Here is a 14,944-nt window from a genome sequence, read left to right on the forward strand (position 1 = left end):
TGAAAGAATTAATATTGTTAAAATGTCCATACTACCCAAAGCATTCTATAGATTCAATGTAATACCTATCAAAATTCCAATGTCATTCTTCACAGAAATAGAAAAAAAAATCCTAAAATTTTTATGGAACTACAAAAAATCCTGAATAACTAAAGTAACTTTTACCAAAAAGATAAAAAGATAAAAAGATTAAAAAAAAGATAAAAAGATAAAAGCTGGGGGCACTATACTACTGGATTTCAAAATATGTTACAAACCTATAATAATCCAAACAGTATGATACTGGCATAAAAACAGACACACTGACCAGTGGAATAGGATAGAGAGCCCAGAAATAAACCCATACATTTATGGTGAATTGATTTTTGACAAAGGTGCAAAGATCATACAATTGGGAAAGGACAGTCCCTTCAAAAAATGATATTAGGAATACTGGATATTCATATACAGAAGAATAAAAATAGGCTCTTATTTCAAACCTTGTATAAGAATCAACTCAAAGCAGGTTAAAGCCTTAAATGTAAGACCTGAAACTATAAAACTATTAAAAGAGAACATAATGGGAAAATATCCATAACATTGACTGGTCTGGGCAATGATTTATTGGATATAACCTCAAAAGCACAAGCACCAAGAGAAAATAAAGATATCACAAATAAATGGAAAGATATCCCACAAATAAATTCTTTTGTGGATTGAAAGAATTAATAGTTAAAATGTCCATACTTCCGAAAGCATTCTATAGATTCAATGCAATATCTATCAAAATTCCAATGTTATTCTTCACAGAAATAGAAAAAAAAATCCTAGAATTTGTATGGAACTGCATGGGCTTATATCAGATTGAAAGCTTCTGCACAGTAGAGTAAACAACAGAGTGAAGAGAAAACCCATAGATCAGGAGAAAATGTTTGCAACTCATATATCAAATAAGAGGGTAATAGCCAAAATATACAAGGAAATCAAACTACTTAATAAGTAGAAAAACAAATAACCCTATTAAAAAGTGAGTAAAGGACTCAAATGGACATTTCTCAAAAGAAGAGATACAAATTGCCAACAGATACATGAGAAAATGCTCAACATCTCTAATTATAAGAGAAATGTAAATTAAAACCACAATGAGAGATTGCCTCACACCTGTTAGGGCAACTATTATCAAAAGATAACAAGTGTTGGCAAGCACGTGGAGAAAAGGGAACCCTCATACACTGTAGGTGGTATTGCAAATTAATACAGCCATTTTGGAAAACAGTATGAACGTTCCTTTATTGTGAGATCCAGGAATCTCACTACTGTATATATATCCAAAGAAACTGAAATCAGTATGTTGAAGAGTTGTCTGCACTCCCATGTCGATTGTAGTACTCTTCACAATAGTCAAGATATGGAAACAATATAAGTGTCCATCAGTGGATGAATGGATTTTTAAAATGTAACATATTTACACAATAGAATACTATTCAGCCTTAAAAAATAAATTTGTCATTTTTGACAACATCAATGCAACTAAGAGGACATTGTCTTAAGTGAAATATCTAATGGCATTTTAGTGGAAAATTATGTAGGACCAACCATGTCATCCAAAAACTCAATATTTTATCTTTCAGGGGCTGAAAGAACCAACATGACTGAAAATAAATAAATTAACAGATGGCATTTGAATTTATGATAAAAGTAAACTATAGAGAAATTATGGTATGGCTTAATGAATATAACAAGAGGCAGCAAGCATCTGAAGGGTGTGTGTGTGTGTGTGTGTGTGTGTGTGTGTATGTATTTGTGTATTTATGTGCCATTAGGTATACCATTAGCTTCTAGATTTCTGCATTAATACAGGCCATGCATGGAAGAGCTGTATAAAACGCTTTTCCCTATGCTATTCAGCAGTAATTTTTTGAAAGTCAGAGATGGCTGCATGTAAATGTTACTAAGTTCTACCAATCTCTAAAAATCACGTTTAATAACAATTTGCCAGACTTTCATTTATAGAAAGAAATAGAGTTATGTTAGAAACACAATAATCAGCTATTTGTCTTTTCAATATCTTCTGGGAAAAATTTGCAGAGTTTTAAAAATTTAGATTATAATGGTGGACATTTATGTTCTTAAGGTATCCATGTAATATATAGATAGCAAAATATCTTTGTTTCAGTTTAAACATGAAAATCCAAAATTAGCATATCATAATCAAGGGAATTGCCTAAGGTTGTCTTTCTGAAAAGAAATGACGTTTAAAAATTTTTTGTTATACAATCTTATGATAAAATTAATGGGACTTTTTCATAACTTAGAGAACAAAATAAAACATGTAGCCTAATCTGACCTCCCAAATATAGAAATTGAATTCCATTTTAAATGATTTCTTTTGATCTTTGGACATATGCCTATTCTTTGCACGATTATGGCTGGAATTGGTGAGCATAGAATTGTGTGTGCACACTAATGTGTGTATGTGTGCATGTGTGTGTTTTGCTTAAATGACATTATTTATTTTTTGATTAGTTAAATGTCTAACTTTTCTGAAGCATGAGTTTTTTACTAAATGCAATAAATTTAGTGTACACTCAATTTTTCAAAACTATTTCAATCCACTCTATGCCAAACTAAAAATTGTAATGCCATAGGAATTATATTGCATGTATTTTATAACTCCAATCTACTTATTGGAAGGAGGGGGTGGTGAAACATATGTCATGTAGCTGTTAAAGGAGATCTTTGCCAGGTACTTCTAAAGAAGATTTTAATTCAGGAGAAAATAATTGCAAAGCAGAGAAGGTCTGTGAGAAGAATCTATCTTGAGCCCTTAAGCTGAAACCAGAAGTCCAAACAATGACCTCTGAATCATGGGGGTCACCTTGTATCCTCTATTTATCTTTAAAATTGAACTTATCCTGAAATGTTTGCTTAAAGGCAAATGTTATTTCCTGATCGAGATCTTATAATGAATTAATGCCAGAGACAGAACTTGGATTAAAGGAAAGAGAATGTCTTTTGACTTTTAGGTCCGTTATTATCAATATGTTTAGTTTCATAGCTTGTCTCCTCCTATTGGAGCCTTAATTCCTTTAAAATTGGAATTTCATCACACTCATCTTTGTATCCCTTAGAACACCAGGTACAAGATCATGCACTTAAAAATGTATTGACTTGAATAATTTTCCAGTGCAGTCTACTTGTCTACATAAATATTCAGTTAGCAGATTAGACATGAAATGGTAACATTATTGAACATTGGCTGCATCTTAACCATCCTGTTAATTCCATCTGCATAGTCTTTGTTCAAGTATTTTACAGTTCAAGCTTTCTTTTGGACCATAATCCAAACATATTTAAAAAGTAAAAATGAAGTCCTTTGTGGGTATTTTTTACTTTCATAGGAGAAGGTGTAATTTAAACTTGTTGGTTGATAAAATACAAAAAGTATCTTGGGATCTAAGTTTTTCTTCGGGATACCAATTTGAGTGGTCTGTCACTTTCTGCTTACAACATACTGTGCTTATCAAACTAAACTCCTCAAAATGGAACTCATGAGCCTCTATGATACGGCTCCTGACTACATGTCCAACTTTACCTTCAGTCAACCTATGGCTTCTATATTCTCATGAGTGAACGTATTAGCTTTCTACTCCTAGAATATCTTAACTTTGCCGTTTTAGGAGTTTTCACTTGCTTTCCCATATGCCTGAAATGCATGTGCTTGATTAGTCCCGTGGTTGTCTCCATAGCGCCCTACAGTTCTTGGATTTAAATATCCTAGATATTTAAATATCTTGTAAAGGGATGTTTTCTGACCATCTTATCTATAAAGTAGCTCCCCATCAGAGGTACTTGCTGTCACAGCACATTTTTTATTTCTTTCACAGGATGTGTCACAATAATGATCATATTCAGTAGCTGTCTTCTAAAACAAAGTATAAGTTCCATGAGTACAGTAACCTTTTTCTACCTTTTTCCTGAATATACCCACTGCGCAGAAAACAGTGCCCAATAGAAAGTAGAAGTCTAGGAAATGATTTCTGAATGAAAAAACAAATATTTACTGAAAAACTGTGACTTTTGAGATCTTAATTTAAGCAGTAAATTAATTTGAAGGGTAAAGTATAATTCTGATACTTTTTTTGCATTTTTGTCTTCTCTAAAACCAATGACTAGTTAGTATACATGTTGTAAGCCAGCCAAACTGCATTATTATTTCAACAATTAAGACTGTAGGACATAGGAAATTAGGAAGTTTTCCAAAGTAGTAATGGGGATAAGAAAAGAATTTTTTAGCTTTGTTTTTATTCAAACAAGAAATAACTATATTTTTAAAATTTTCCCCATCAGAGGTACTGAATGTAAATAAGTCCCTTATGATACCAAGTATTTTTTCATATCTATATCCATTTTAATAATTAGTTTATGCAAAAGTTCATAAATTTAGAGGTTTGTTGGAAAGTTATTATTTCTAATCTCCTAATAAGCTGAAAGAAAATTACGACTTCAAACAATATATTGAAACCTTGTTAAGAGAAACTGGCCACGTGTGGTGGCTCATGCCCGTAACTCCAGCACTTTGGGAGGCCAAGGCGGGTGGATCCCCTGAGGTCAGGAGTTTGAGACCAGCCTGGCCAACATGGAAAACCCCATCTCTACTAAAAATACAAAAATTAGCTGGGCATGGCGGTGGGTGCCTGTAATCCCAGCTACTCGGAAGGCTGAGGCAGGAGAATCACTTGAACCTGGGAGGCAGAGATTGCAGTGAGCCGAGATTGTGCCACTGCACTCCAGCCTGAGTGGCAAGAGTGAAACTATGTCTCAGAAAAACATAAATAAATTTTAAAAAGAGAAACTGTGGGAAACCCGCCCCCCAAAAAAAAGAAAGAAAAAAGGAAGAATAGCAGGAGTCTGTTTTTATATGAATGTCATTTGAGCTTAACAGATCTAGAGGTTAAGCTTTGAAGAGTTTTAACTATATATGTGATTCTCATAGTATCTATTTCATTCAGAGGAAAATCAGAATAATTTCTTATAAGGAAATTTGTGATCTTAATATACAGTACTATAATATTGACAACATTTCATTAAAATTATAAGTACTTATTGGTTTCCTTTCAAAGTGTCATATCTGTGCCATTTCTATCTGTATAGCTTTTACAATTATAATTTATATTTACCAATTTTCCTTTTTAACATGATATAAGGTATGAAAGTTTTTTATCACTTCCTAATTATTTTATTATATTTTGCTATCATCTATTTTGCTATCATCTATGTTCTGAAATTTATTTATGTCTCTTATATCTGTATGGTGGAAATTTTTTTTTATTATACTTTAAGTTCTAGGGTACATGTGCACAATGTGCAGGTTTGTTACATAGGTAAACATGTGCCATGTTGGTTTGCTGCACCTATTAACTCATCATTTACATTAGGTATTTGTCCTAATGCTATCCCTCCCCCTGCCCCCCAACCCACAACAGGCCCCAGTGTGTGATGTTCCCCTGTGTCCAAGTGTTCTCATTGTTCAATTCCCACCTATGAGTGAGAACATGCGGCGTTTGGTTTTCTGTCCTTGTGTTAGTTTGCTGAGAATGATGGTTTCCAGCTTCATCCATGTCCCTGCAAAGGACATGAACTCATCCTTTTTTATGGCTGCATAGTATTCCATGGTGTATATGTGCCACATTTTCTTAATCCAGTCTATCACTGATGGATATTTTGGTTGGTTCCAAGTCTTTGCTATCGTGAATAGTGCTGCAATAAACATACGTGTGCATGTGTCTTTATAGCAGCATGATTTATAATCCTTTGGGTATATACCCAGTAATGGGATGGCTGGGTCAAATAGTATTTCTAGTTCTAGATCCTTGAGGAATCACCACACTGTCTTCCACAATGGTTGAACTAGTTTACAGTCCCACCAACAGTGTAAAAGTGTTCCTATTTCTCCACATCCTCTCCAGCACCTGCTGTTTCCTGACTTTTTAATGATCGCTATTCTAACTGGTGTGAGATGGTATCTCACTGTGGTTTTGATTTGCATTTCTCTGATGGCCAGTGATGATGAGCATTTTTTCATGTGTCTTTTGGCTGCATAAATGTCTTCTTTTGAGAAGTGTCTGTTCATATCCTTTGCCCACTTTTTGATGGGGTTGTATGTTTTTTTCTTGTAAATTTGTTTAAGTTCTTTGTTGATTCTGGATATTAGCCCTTTGTCTGATGGGTAGATTGCAAAAATTTTCTCCTATTCTGTAGGTTGCCTGTTCACTCTAATGGTAGTTTCTTTTGCTGTGCAGAAGATCTTAGTTTAATCAGATCCCATTTGTCTATTTTGGCTTTTGTTGCCATTGCTTTTGGTATTTTAGACATGAAGCCCTTGCCCATGCCTATGTCCTGAATGGTATTGCCTAGGTTTTCTTCTAGGGTTTTTATGGTTTTAGGTCTAACATTTAAGTCTTTAATCCATCTTGAATTAATTTTTGTGTAAGGTGTAAGGAGGGGATCTAGTTTCAGCTTTATACATATGACTAGCCAGTTTTCCCAACACCATTTATTAAATAGGGAATCCTTTCCCCATTTCTTGTTTTTGTCAGGTTTGTCAAAGATCAGATTATTGTAGATGTGTGGTGTTATTCCTGAGGCCTCTGTTCTGTTCCATTGGTCTATGTATCTGTTTTGATACCAGTACCATGCTGTTTTGGTTACTGTACCCTTGTAATATAGTTTGAAGTCAGGTAGTGTGATACTTCCAGCTTTGTTCTTTTTGCTTAGGATTGTCTTGGCAATGCAGACACTTTTTTGTTTCCATATGAAATTTAAAGCAGTTTTTTCCAATTCTGTGAAGAAAGTCATTGGTAGCTTGATGGGGATTACACTGAATCTGTAAGTTACCTTGCGCAGTATGGCCATTTTCACGATATTGATTCTTCCTATCCATGTGCATGGAATGTTCTTCCATTTGTTTGTGTCCCCCTTTATTTCGTTGAGCAGTAGTCTGCAGTTCTCCTTGAAGAGGCCCTTCACATCCCTTGTAAGTTGGATTCCTAGGTATTTTATTCTCTTTGTAGCAATTGTGAATGGGAGTTCTCTCATGATTTGGCTCTCTGTTTGTCTGTTATTGGTGTATAGGAATGCTTGTGATCTTTACACATTGATTTTGTATCCTGAGACTTTGCTGAAGTTGCTTATCAGCTTAAGGAGATTTTGCGCTGAGACAGTGAGCTTTCTAATATACAATCATGTCATCTGCAAACAGGGACAATTTGACTTCCTCTTTTCCTAATTGAATACCCTTTATTTCTTTCTCCTGCCTGATTGCCCTGGCCAGAACTTCCAACACTGTGTTGAATAGGAGTGGTGAGAGAGGGCATCCCTATCTTGTGCCAGTTTTCAGAGGGAATGATTCCAGTTTTTGCCCATTCAGCATGATATTGGCTGTGAGTTTGTCATAAATAGCTCTTACTATTTTGAGATATGTTCCAGCAATACCTAGTTTATTGAGAGTTTTTAGCATGAAGGGCTGTTGAATTTTGTCAAAGGCCTTTTTCTGCATCTTTTGAGGTAATCATGTGGTTTTTGTCATTGGTTCTGTTTATGTGATGGAGTATGTTCAATGATTCGCATATGTTGAACCAGCCTTGCATCCCAGGGATGAAGCTCACTTGATCGTCTTGGATAAGCTTTTTGTTGTGCTGCTGGATTAAGTTTGCCAGTATTTTATTGAGGATTTTCATATCGATGTTCATCAGGGATATTGGTCTAAAATTCTCTTTTTTATTGTGTCTCTGCCAGTCTTTGGTATCAGAATGATGCTGGCATCGTAAAATGAGTTAAAGAGGGAATCCTCCCTTTCTATTGATTGGAATAGTTTCAGAAGGAATGGTGCCAGCTCCTCTTTGTACCTCTAGTAGAATTGAGCTGTGAATCCATCTGGTCCTAAACTTTTTTTGGTTGGTAGGCTATTAATTATTGCCTCGATTTCATGGCCTGTGATTGGTGTATTCAGAGATTCAACTTCTTCCTGGTTTAGTGTTGGGAGGGTGTATATGTCCAGGAATTTATCCATTTCTTCTAGGTTTTCTAGTTTATTTGTGTAGAGGTGTTTATAGTATTCTCTGATGGTAGTTTGTATTTCTGTGGGATCAGTGGTGATATCCCCTTTACCATTTTTTATTGTGTCTATTTGATTCTTCTCTCTTTTCTTCTTTATTAGTCTTGGTAGCAGTCTATCAATTTTGTTGATCTTTTCAAAAAACCAGCTGCTAGATTCATTAATTTTTTGAAGGGTTTTTTGTGTCTCTATCTCCTTCAGATCTGCTCTGATCTTAGTTATTTCTTGCCTTCTGCTAGCTTTTCAATTTGTTTGGCCTTGCTTCTCTAGTTCTCTTAATTGTGATGTTAGGGTGCCAATTTTAGATCTTTCCTGCTTTTGTGGGCATTTGGTGCTATAAATTTCCCTCTACACACTGCTTTAAATGTGTCCCAGAGATTCTGGTACATTGTGTCTTTGTTCTCATTGGTTTCAAAGAACATCTTTATTTTTGCCTTCATTTCATTATTTATCCAGGAGTCATTCAGGAGCAGGTTGTTCAGTTTCCATGTAGTTGTGCCATTTTGAGTGAGTTTCTTAATCCTGAGTTCTAATTTGATTGCACTGTGGTCTGAGAGACAGGTTGTTGTGATTTCTGTTCTTTTACATTTGGTGAGGAGTGCTTTACTTCCAACTATGTGGTCAGTTTTGGAATAAGTGGGATGTGGTGCTGAGAAGAATGTATATTCTGTTGATTTGGGGTAGAGAGTTCTGTAGATGTCTATTAGGTCCACTTGGTGCAAAGCTGAGTTCAAGTCCTGGATATCTTTGTTAATCTTCTGTCTCGTTGATCTGTCTAATATTGACAGTGGAGTGTTAAGGCCTCCCATTATTATTGTGTGGGAGTCTAAGTCTCTTTGTGGGTCTCTAAGGACTTGCTTTATGAATCTGGGTGCTCCTGTATTGGGTGCATATATATTTAGGATAGTTAGCTCTTCTTGTTGAATTGATCCCTTTACCATTATGTAATAGCCTTCTTTGTCTCATTTGATCTTTGTTGGTTTAAAGTCTGTTTTATCAGAGACTAGGATTGCAACCCCTGCCTTTTCTTTTGCTTTCCATTTGCTTGGTAGATCTTCCTCCATCCCTTTATTTTGAGCCAATTTGTGTCTCTGCCCGTGAGATGGGTCTCCTGAATACAGCACCCTGATGGGTCTTGGCTCTTTATCCAATTTGCCAGTCTGTCTCTTTTAATTGGGGCATTTAGCCCATTTACATTTAGGGTTAATATTGTTATGTGTGAATTTGATCCTGTCATTATGATGTAAGCTGGTTATTTTGCCCATTAATTGATGTAGTTTCTTGCTAGCATTGGTGGTCTTTACAATTTGGCATGTTTTTACAGTGGCTAGTTCTGGTTGTTCCTTTCCATGTTTAGTGCTTCCTTCAGGAGCTCTTTTAAGGCAGGCCTGGTGGTGACAAAATCTCTCAGCATTTGCTTCTCTGTAAAGGATTTTATTTCTACTTCATTTACGAGGCTTAGTTTGGCTGGATATGAAATTCTGGGTTGAAAATTCTTTTAAGAATGTTGAATGTTGTCCCTCAACCCTCTTCTGGCTTGTAGAGTTTCTGCAGAGAGATCTGCTGTTAGTCTGATAGTTACCCTTTGTGGGTAACCTGACCTTTCTCTCTGGCTGCCCTTAACATTTTTTCCTTCATTTGAACCTTGGTGAATCTGACAATTATGTGTCTTGGGGTTGCTCTTCTTGAGGAGTATCTTTGTGATGTTCTCTGTATTTCCTGAATTTCAATGTTGGCCTGCCTTACTAGGTTGGGGGAGTTCTCCTGGATAATATCCTGCAGAGTGTTTTCCAACTTGGTTCCATTCTCCCCTTCACTTTCAGATACACTAATCAAACATAGATTTGTTTTTTTTCACATAGTCCCATATTTCTCGGAGGCTTTGTTCATTTCCTTTTACTCTGTTTTCTCTAAACTTCTCGCTTTATTTCATTAATTTGATCTTCAATCACTGATACCCTTTCTTCCACTTGATCGAATTGGCTACTGAAGCTTGCGCATGTGTCACGTAGTTCTCATGCCATGGTTTTCAGCTCCATCAGGTCATTTAATGTCTTCTCTACATTGTTTATTCTAGTTAGCCGTTTGTCTGATCTTTTTTCAAGGTTTTTAGCTTCCTTGTGATGGGTTCAAACATCCTCCTTTAGCTCCTTTAGCTTGTTATTACCGACCTTCTGAAGCCTAGTTCCGTCAACTCGTCAAAGTTATTCTCTGTCCAGCTTTGTTCTGTTGCTGGTGAGGAGCTGCGATAATTTGGAGGAGAAGAGGTGCTGTTGTTTTTAGAATTTTCATCTTTTCTCCTCTGGTTTCTCCCCATCTTTGTGGTTTTATCTACCTTTGGTCTTTGATGTTAGTGACCTACCAATGGGGTTTTGGTGTGGATGGCCTTTTTCTTGATGTTGATGCTGTTCCTTTCTGTTTGTTAGTTTTCCTTCTAACAGTCAGGTCCCTCAGCTGCAGGTCTGTTGGAGTTCGCTGGAGGACCACTCCAGACCCTGTTTGCCTGGGTATCACCAGCGGAGGCTGAAGAATAGCAAATATTGCAGAACAGCAAATATTGCTGCCTGATCCTTCTTCTGGAAGCTTCGTCCCAGAGGGGCACTCACCTGTATGAGGTGTCAATCAGCCCCTACTGGGAGATGTCTCCCAGTTAGGCTACACAGGGGTCAGGGACCCACTTGAGGAAGCAGTCTGTCCGTTCTCAGAGCTCAAACGCTGTGCTGGAAGAACCACTGCTCTCTTCAGAGCTGTCAGACAGGGACGTTTAAGTCTGCAGAAGTTTCTGCTGCCTTTTGTTCAACTATGCCCTACCCCCAGAGGTGGAGTCAACAGAGGCAGCAGACCTTGCTGGGCTGTGGTGGGTCCACCCAGTTCTAGCTTGCCTGGCTGCTTTGTTTACCTACTCAAGCCTCAGCAATGTTGGGTGCCCCTTCCCCTGCCAGGCTGCTGCCTCGCAGGTTTCAGGTCAATCTCAGACTGCTGCACTAGCAGTGAGCAAGGTTCTGTGGGCATGGGACCCACCGAGCCAGGCGCAGGATATAATCCCCTGGTGTGCTGTTTGCTAAGACGGTTGGAAAAGCACAGTATTTAGGCGGGAGTGCCCCATTTTTCCAGGTACAGTCTGTCATGGCTTACCTTGGCTAGGAAAGGGAAATCTCCCAACCCCTGGCACTTCCCAGGTGAGGTGATGCCCCACCCTGCTTTGGCTCGCCCTTCGTGGGCCGCACCCACTGTCCAACCAGTCCCAGTGAGATGAACCAGGTACCTGACTTGGAAATGCAGAAATCACACATCTTCTGCATCGATCATGCTGGGAGCTGCAGACCATAGCTGTTCCTATGCAGCCATCTTAGAACCGGACCCCATCCTCTTTCAAGGTATGAAAGATTATTGACCTTATTTTGTCTAGGTGGAGGAACTGTATCATACAATGGTATATTTGAGCTACTGTGGGACTGATATTGTCCTTCTATAAAGAGACTATCTAAATGCCTTATAAATCTTGATATTTTCCTAAGAAGCACTATCTTTGAGAAAAAACTTATTTTCTGGTAAATAAAATGAGGAAATATGAGGGGCAAAGTTGAGAGCCTTCATCTTTCAATTATTCCCTTTAAAGCTCCCATTTGATTTTGGATTATGCCATGGTGAATGCAAACAAATCCCACTTTTCAAATGGAATAATTTATTTTCTTAATGTTTGTGTTTCAACCTGAAAGAATTGTTTTTATACCTACATTTGAAACTTCAGAAAACAAGATTCACAGAATAATGAAAAACTACATTTTAACCTAAATGTGGAACTGTGATTACAGACATTACCACAAGCAAGTGATTCAAACGCCGGTTTTCCTGTGTCATCTTTTAAACACCACTGCAGATTTTTTATTTTGAACATGTACTTGACTTCTGCTCCTATCTAAGTTAGAGGAACAGTAATTGGATGTACCCTCGTGCCTGAAACAATAACAAGCAACAACAAAAACAAACAGAATATATGAAATAAGCTTTTTTTTTTTTTTGAGTCTTGCTCTCTTTTCAGGTTGGAGTGCAGTGGCACAATCTCAGCTCACTGCAACCTCCGCCTCCCGGGTTCAAACGATTCTCCTGCCTCAGCCTCCCAAGTAGCTGGGACTACAGGCATGCACCACAATGCCCAGCTAATTTTTGTATTTTTAGTAAAGACTGGGTTTCACCATGTTCGCAAGGATGGTCTCAATCTCTTGACCTTGTGATCCGCCCTCCTCAACCTCTTGAGAAAAAACCATTTTTTTTTTAAATTGCAAAACACTAGGCAATAAAGTAGAAGGAACCCAGAGAGATGAAAAACACAGCCCTACATTTGCATCACCTTCCTGCTTTCAGAGAATTTCTAAGCCACAACTCGAGAAAGAAGAGCCCACATGGAAATTGGTGAACTCTGTAAGGTAAGGAAATGAAAATGAGAGCACAGGGATAGCAAGGCTTTTGGAATTCACAGAATAGAGCTCTGGAGAGGAGAAAGATACACAAAGAACCCCAAATATTTGCATAAGGTACTCCTCAAGTATTCATCAGAGTACTGATCGGGACATGCATGTGAGGAAACTGATTGACATTTGTAGTACCATCCATCAATAGCACAACACATATTCATTTCAAGTATACATGAAACATTGACCAAGATATATACTAAGCCATAAAATAAGTCTTAGTGAATTTTAAAAGATTCAACTCACACAATGTATTTCTCTAACTAAAACAGGATAGACTTAAAATTTAGTCAGTCCCCAAATATTTGAAAATCAAAAAAACCCATGGATCAAAGAAGAAATAAAAAAGTATTTTGAACTGAATGGCAAAGAAAATACAAACATAGGAAAAACTAAGGAATGATGCTAAAGCAGTTCTTAGGAATTTGCAGCACTATATGGTGACATTACTAAAGAAAAGATGTCTCAAATTGATGACACCAACGATCACTTTAAGACACCAGAAGACATGAAAATTAACTCAACATAGCAGAAAGGAAAGTATAAATAGCAGGACAGAAATGATCAAATAGAGATGATGTCGGTAATGCAATGTTGGTTTAATATTTGAAATCAGACAATGTAATTCACCATGCAAACTAAAAAACATGCAGAAAAAAATAAAGAAGACATAGAGAGCTATACTTGTTCATCAACAGAAGACTCAAAATGATTAAGATGTCATTTCTCCCCAAACTTATCTATAGATTAAATACAATGCCAGTTGAAATCCTTGCAGGTCTTAATTGAAGAAATTTTCAAGCTTATTTTAAAACTCATATGGAAATAAAAAAATATAGAATCACTATAACAACTTTGAAAAAGAACAGATTTGGAGTAGTAACACTATCTGCTCTCAAGGTTTATTATGATGCTACAATAATCAAGACTATTGGACTGGCATAAAGAAATAACTTGGTCAAAGAAACAGAGTAGAGATTACAGAAATAGATCCACATATGGGCAACTGTTGTTCGTTTTTTTTAAGTTTATCGTCTGTCTGAAAAATCTTCGTAGAAAACTGTTTGGTTTAGCTCTCAGTAGCCTGCTCCTGAGCTGTGAGGAAGCTTGCCTTCTTTTGAGCTACCTGATCTTTCTTCTGAGCAAGGGACATTTTGGGATGGTTCTACCTCTTTTAACTTATTTCCTGGGCGTCTTCTCATAGACTAGATTCTCTCATATAGCAGCATGAGCTTTCTTATACATCTCCTCCATGTCTAGAGTTATGCCGTTCTTTATATATTGAGAGGATTGTTTCTTGTAAGCATCTTCATCTTCCTCTACTTAGTAGCACATGTAATCTGCGACATTCTGGCCGATAATGTGCTTCCAGTGTACTTCTGCATTAAATTCCTTGCTTTCAGAATCATAACCAGGGAATCGTTTGGTACTGTGAGGGATAGACAAACCTCCATTCACAGCTCCCTCAGGGCACCAAAAACTTTATTGCCAGTAGTAGTTCTGGCAAGGCCTTCATCTCCAGTCACCTCCACTTGGCCTTCATAGATCTTGTCCATACCAAACCTATTGAGAAGCCTGTGGTCCAGCAGCAGGCCAGTACAATACGCTGCAGCGTAATTTGTCAAGCCAACCTTCACGCCATATTTTGGCAGTTCATGTGCATGTGCTACGCAGACTATCATATCCCCTTCTATACAGGCATAAGCAATATGACAAATGATATCTGTTACACTATCATCCTGTATTTGGGTGTTTCCTATTTACTTTTATCCTGTATCACCAAGCATTTCTGAGCATAGTAATCGGTTTTACTGTCCCATTGTCTTCTAAATTTCACTTGGTGTCCCTTAAAGTAGGCCTTATTCTTAACAACTTTAACGAACCACATCCTGCAGGGCAAATGCCCATGTCTGTGGCTTGGCAGAGACTTCTAGGCCCAGCAGCGCTAGGCGGGGAAAAGAGGGAGCTACTGATTTCTGATGAAGTTGATGACAGGCAGGAACGGGAACTCTCATACACTCCTGGTGGGAATGTAAAATGGCATGACTCCTACCTGTTTGGAAAATAGTTTGACAGTTTTTTAGAAAGTTTAATATATACCTACCTACCATATGACTCAGCCATTATACTCCTAAGAGAAACAAAAACATACGTCCATACAAAGACTTGTACCCAAATATGCATAGAATCTTTATATTCAATAGTCAAAAACTAGAAATAACTCAAATGACCATCATCCAAATTGTAGTATGTCCATACAATAAAATGTAATAAACTACTGATAAACACAGTGTGGATGAATCTAGAAATAATGATACTGAGTTTTAAAAGCTAGTCAAAAAACAGTGCATATGGTGTGATCCCATTTATATAGAAC

General features: G+C 37.2%; 1 protein-coding gene and 1 pseudogene across 5 annotated transcripts in view; one reads left to right on the plus strand and one right to left on the minus strand.

Annotated features, from left to right (window-relative positions):
• The window catches only part of SPAG16 (sperm associated antigen 16), a 1,164,663-nt gene that overhangs the window by 1,021,492 nt on the left and 128,227 nt on the right, over positions 1 to 14,944 (plus strand). The gene's annotated exons all lie outside the window — the stretch shown is intronic.
• Positions 13,637 to 14,455, minus strand: LOC115933770 (large ribosomal subunit protein uL18-like; annotated as a pseudogene).

This window comes from Gorilla gorilla, chromosome 11 (assembly GCF_029281585.2).
Source record: "Gorilla gorilla gorilla isolate KB3781 chromosome 11, NHGRI_mGorGor1-v2.1_pri, whole genome shotgun sequence".
In the NCBI taxonomy this organism is placed as follows: domain Eukaryota; kingdom Metazoa; phylum Chordata; class Mammalia; order Primates; family Hominidae; genus Gorilla; species Gorilla gorilla.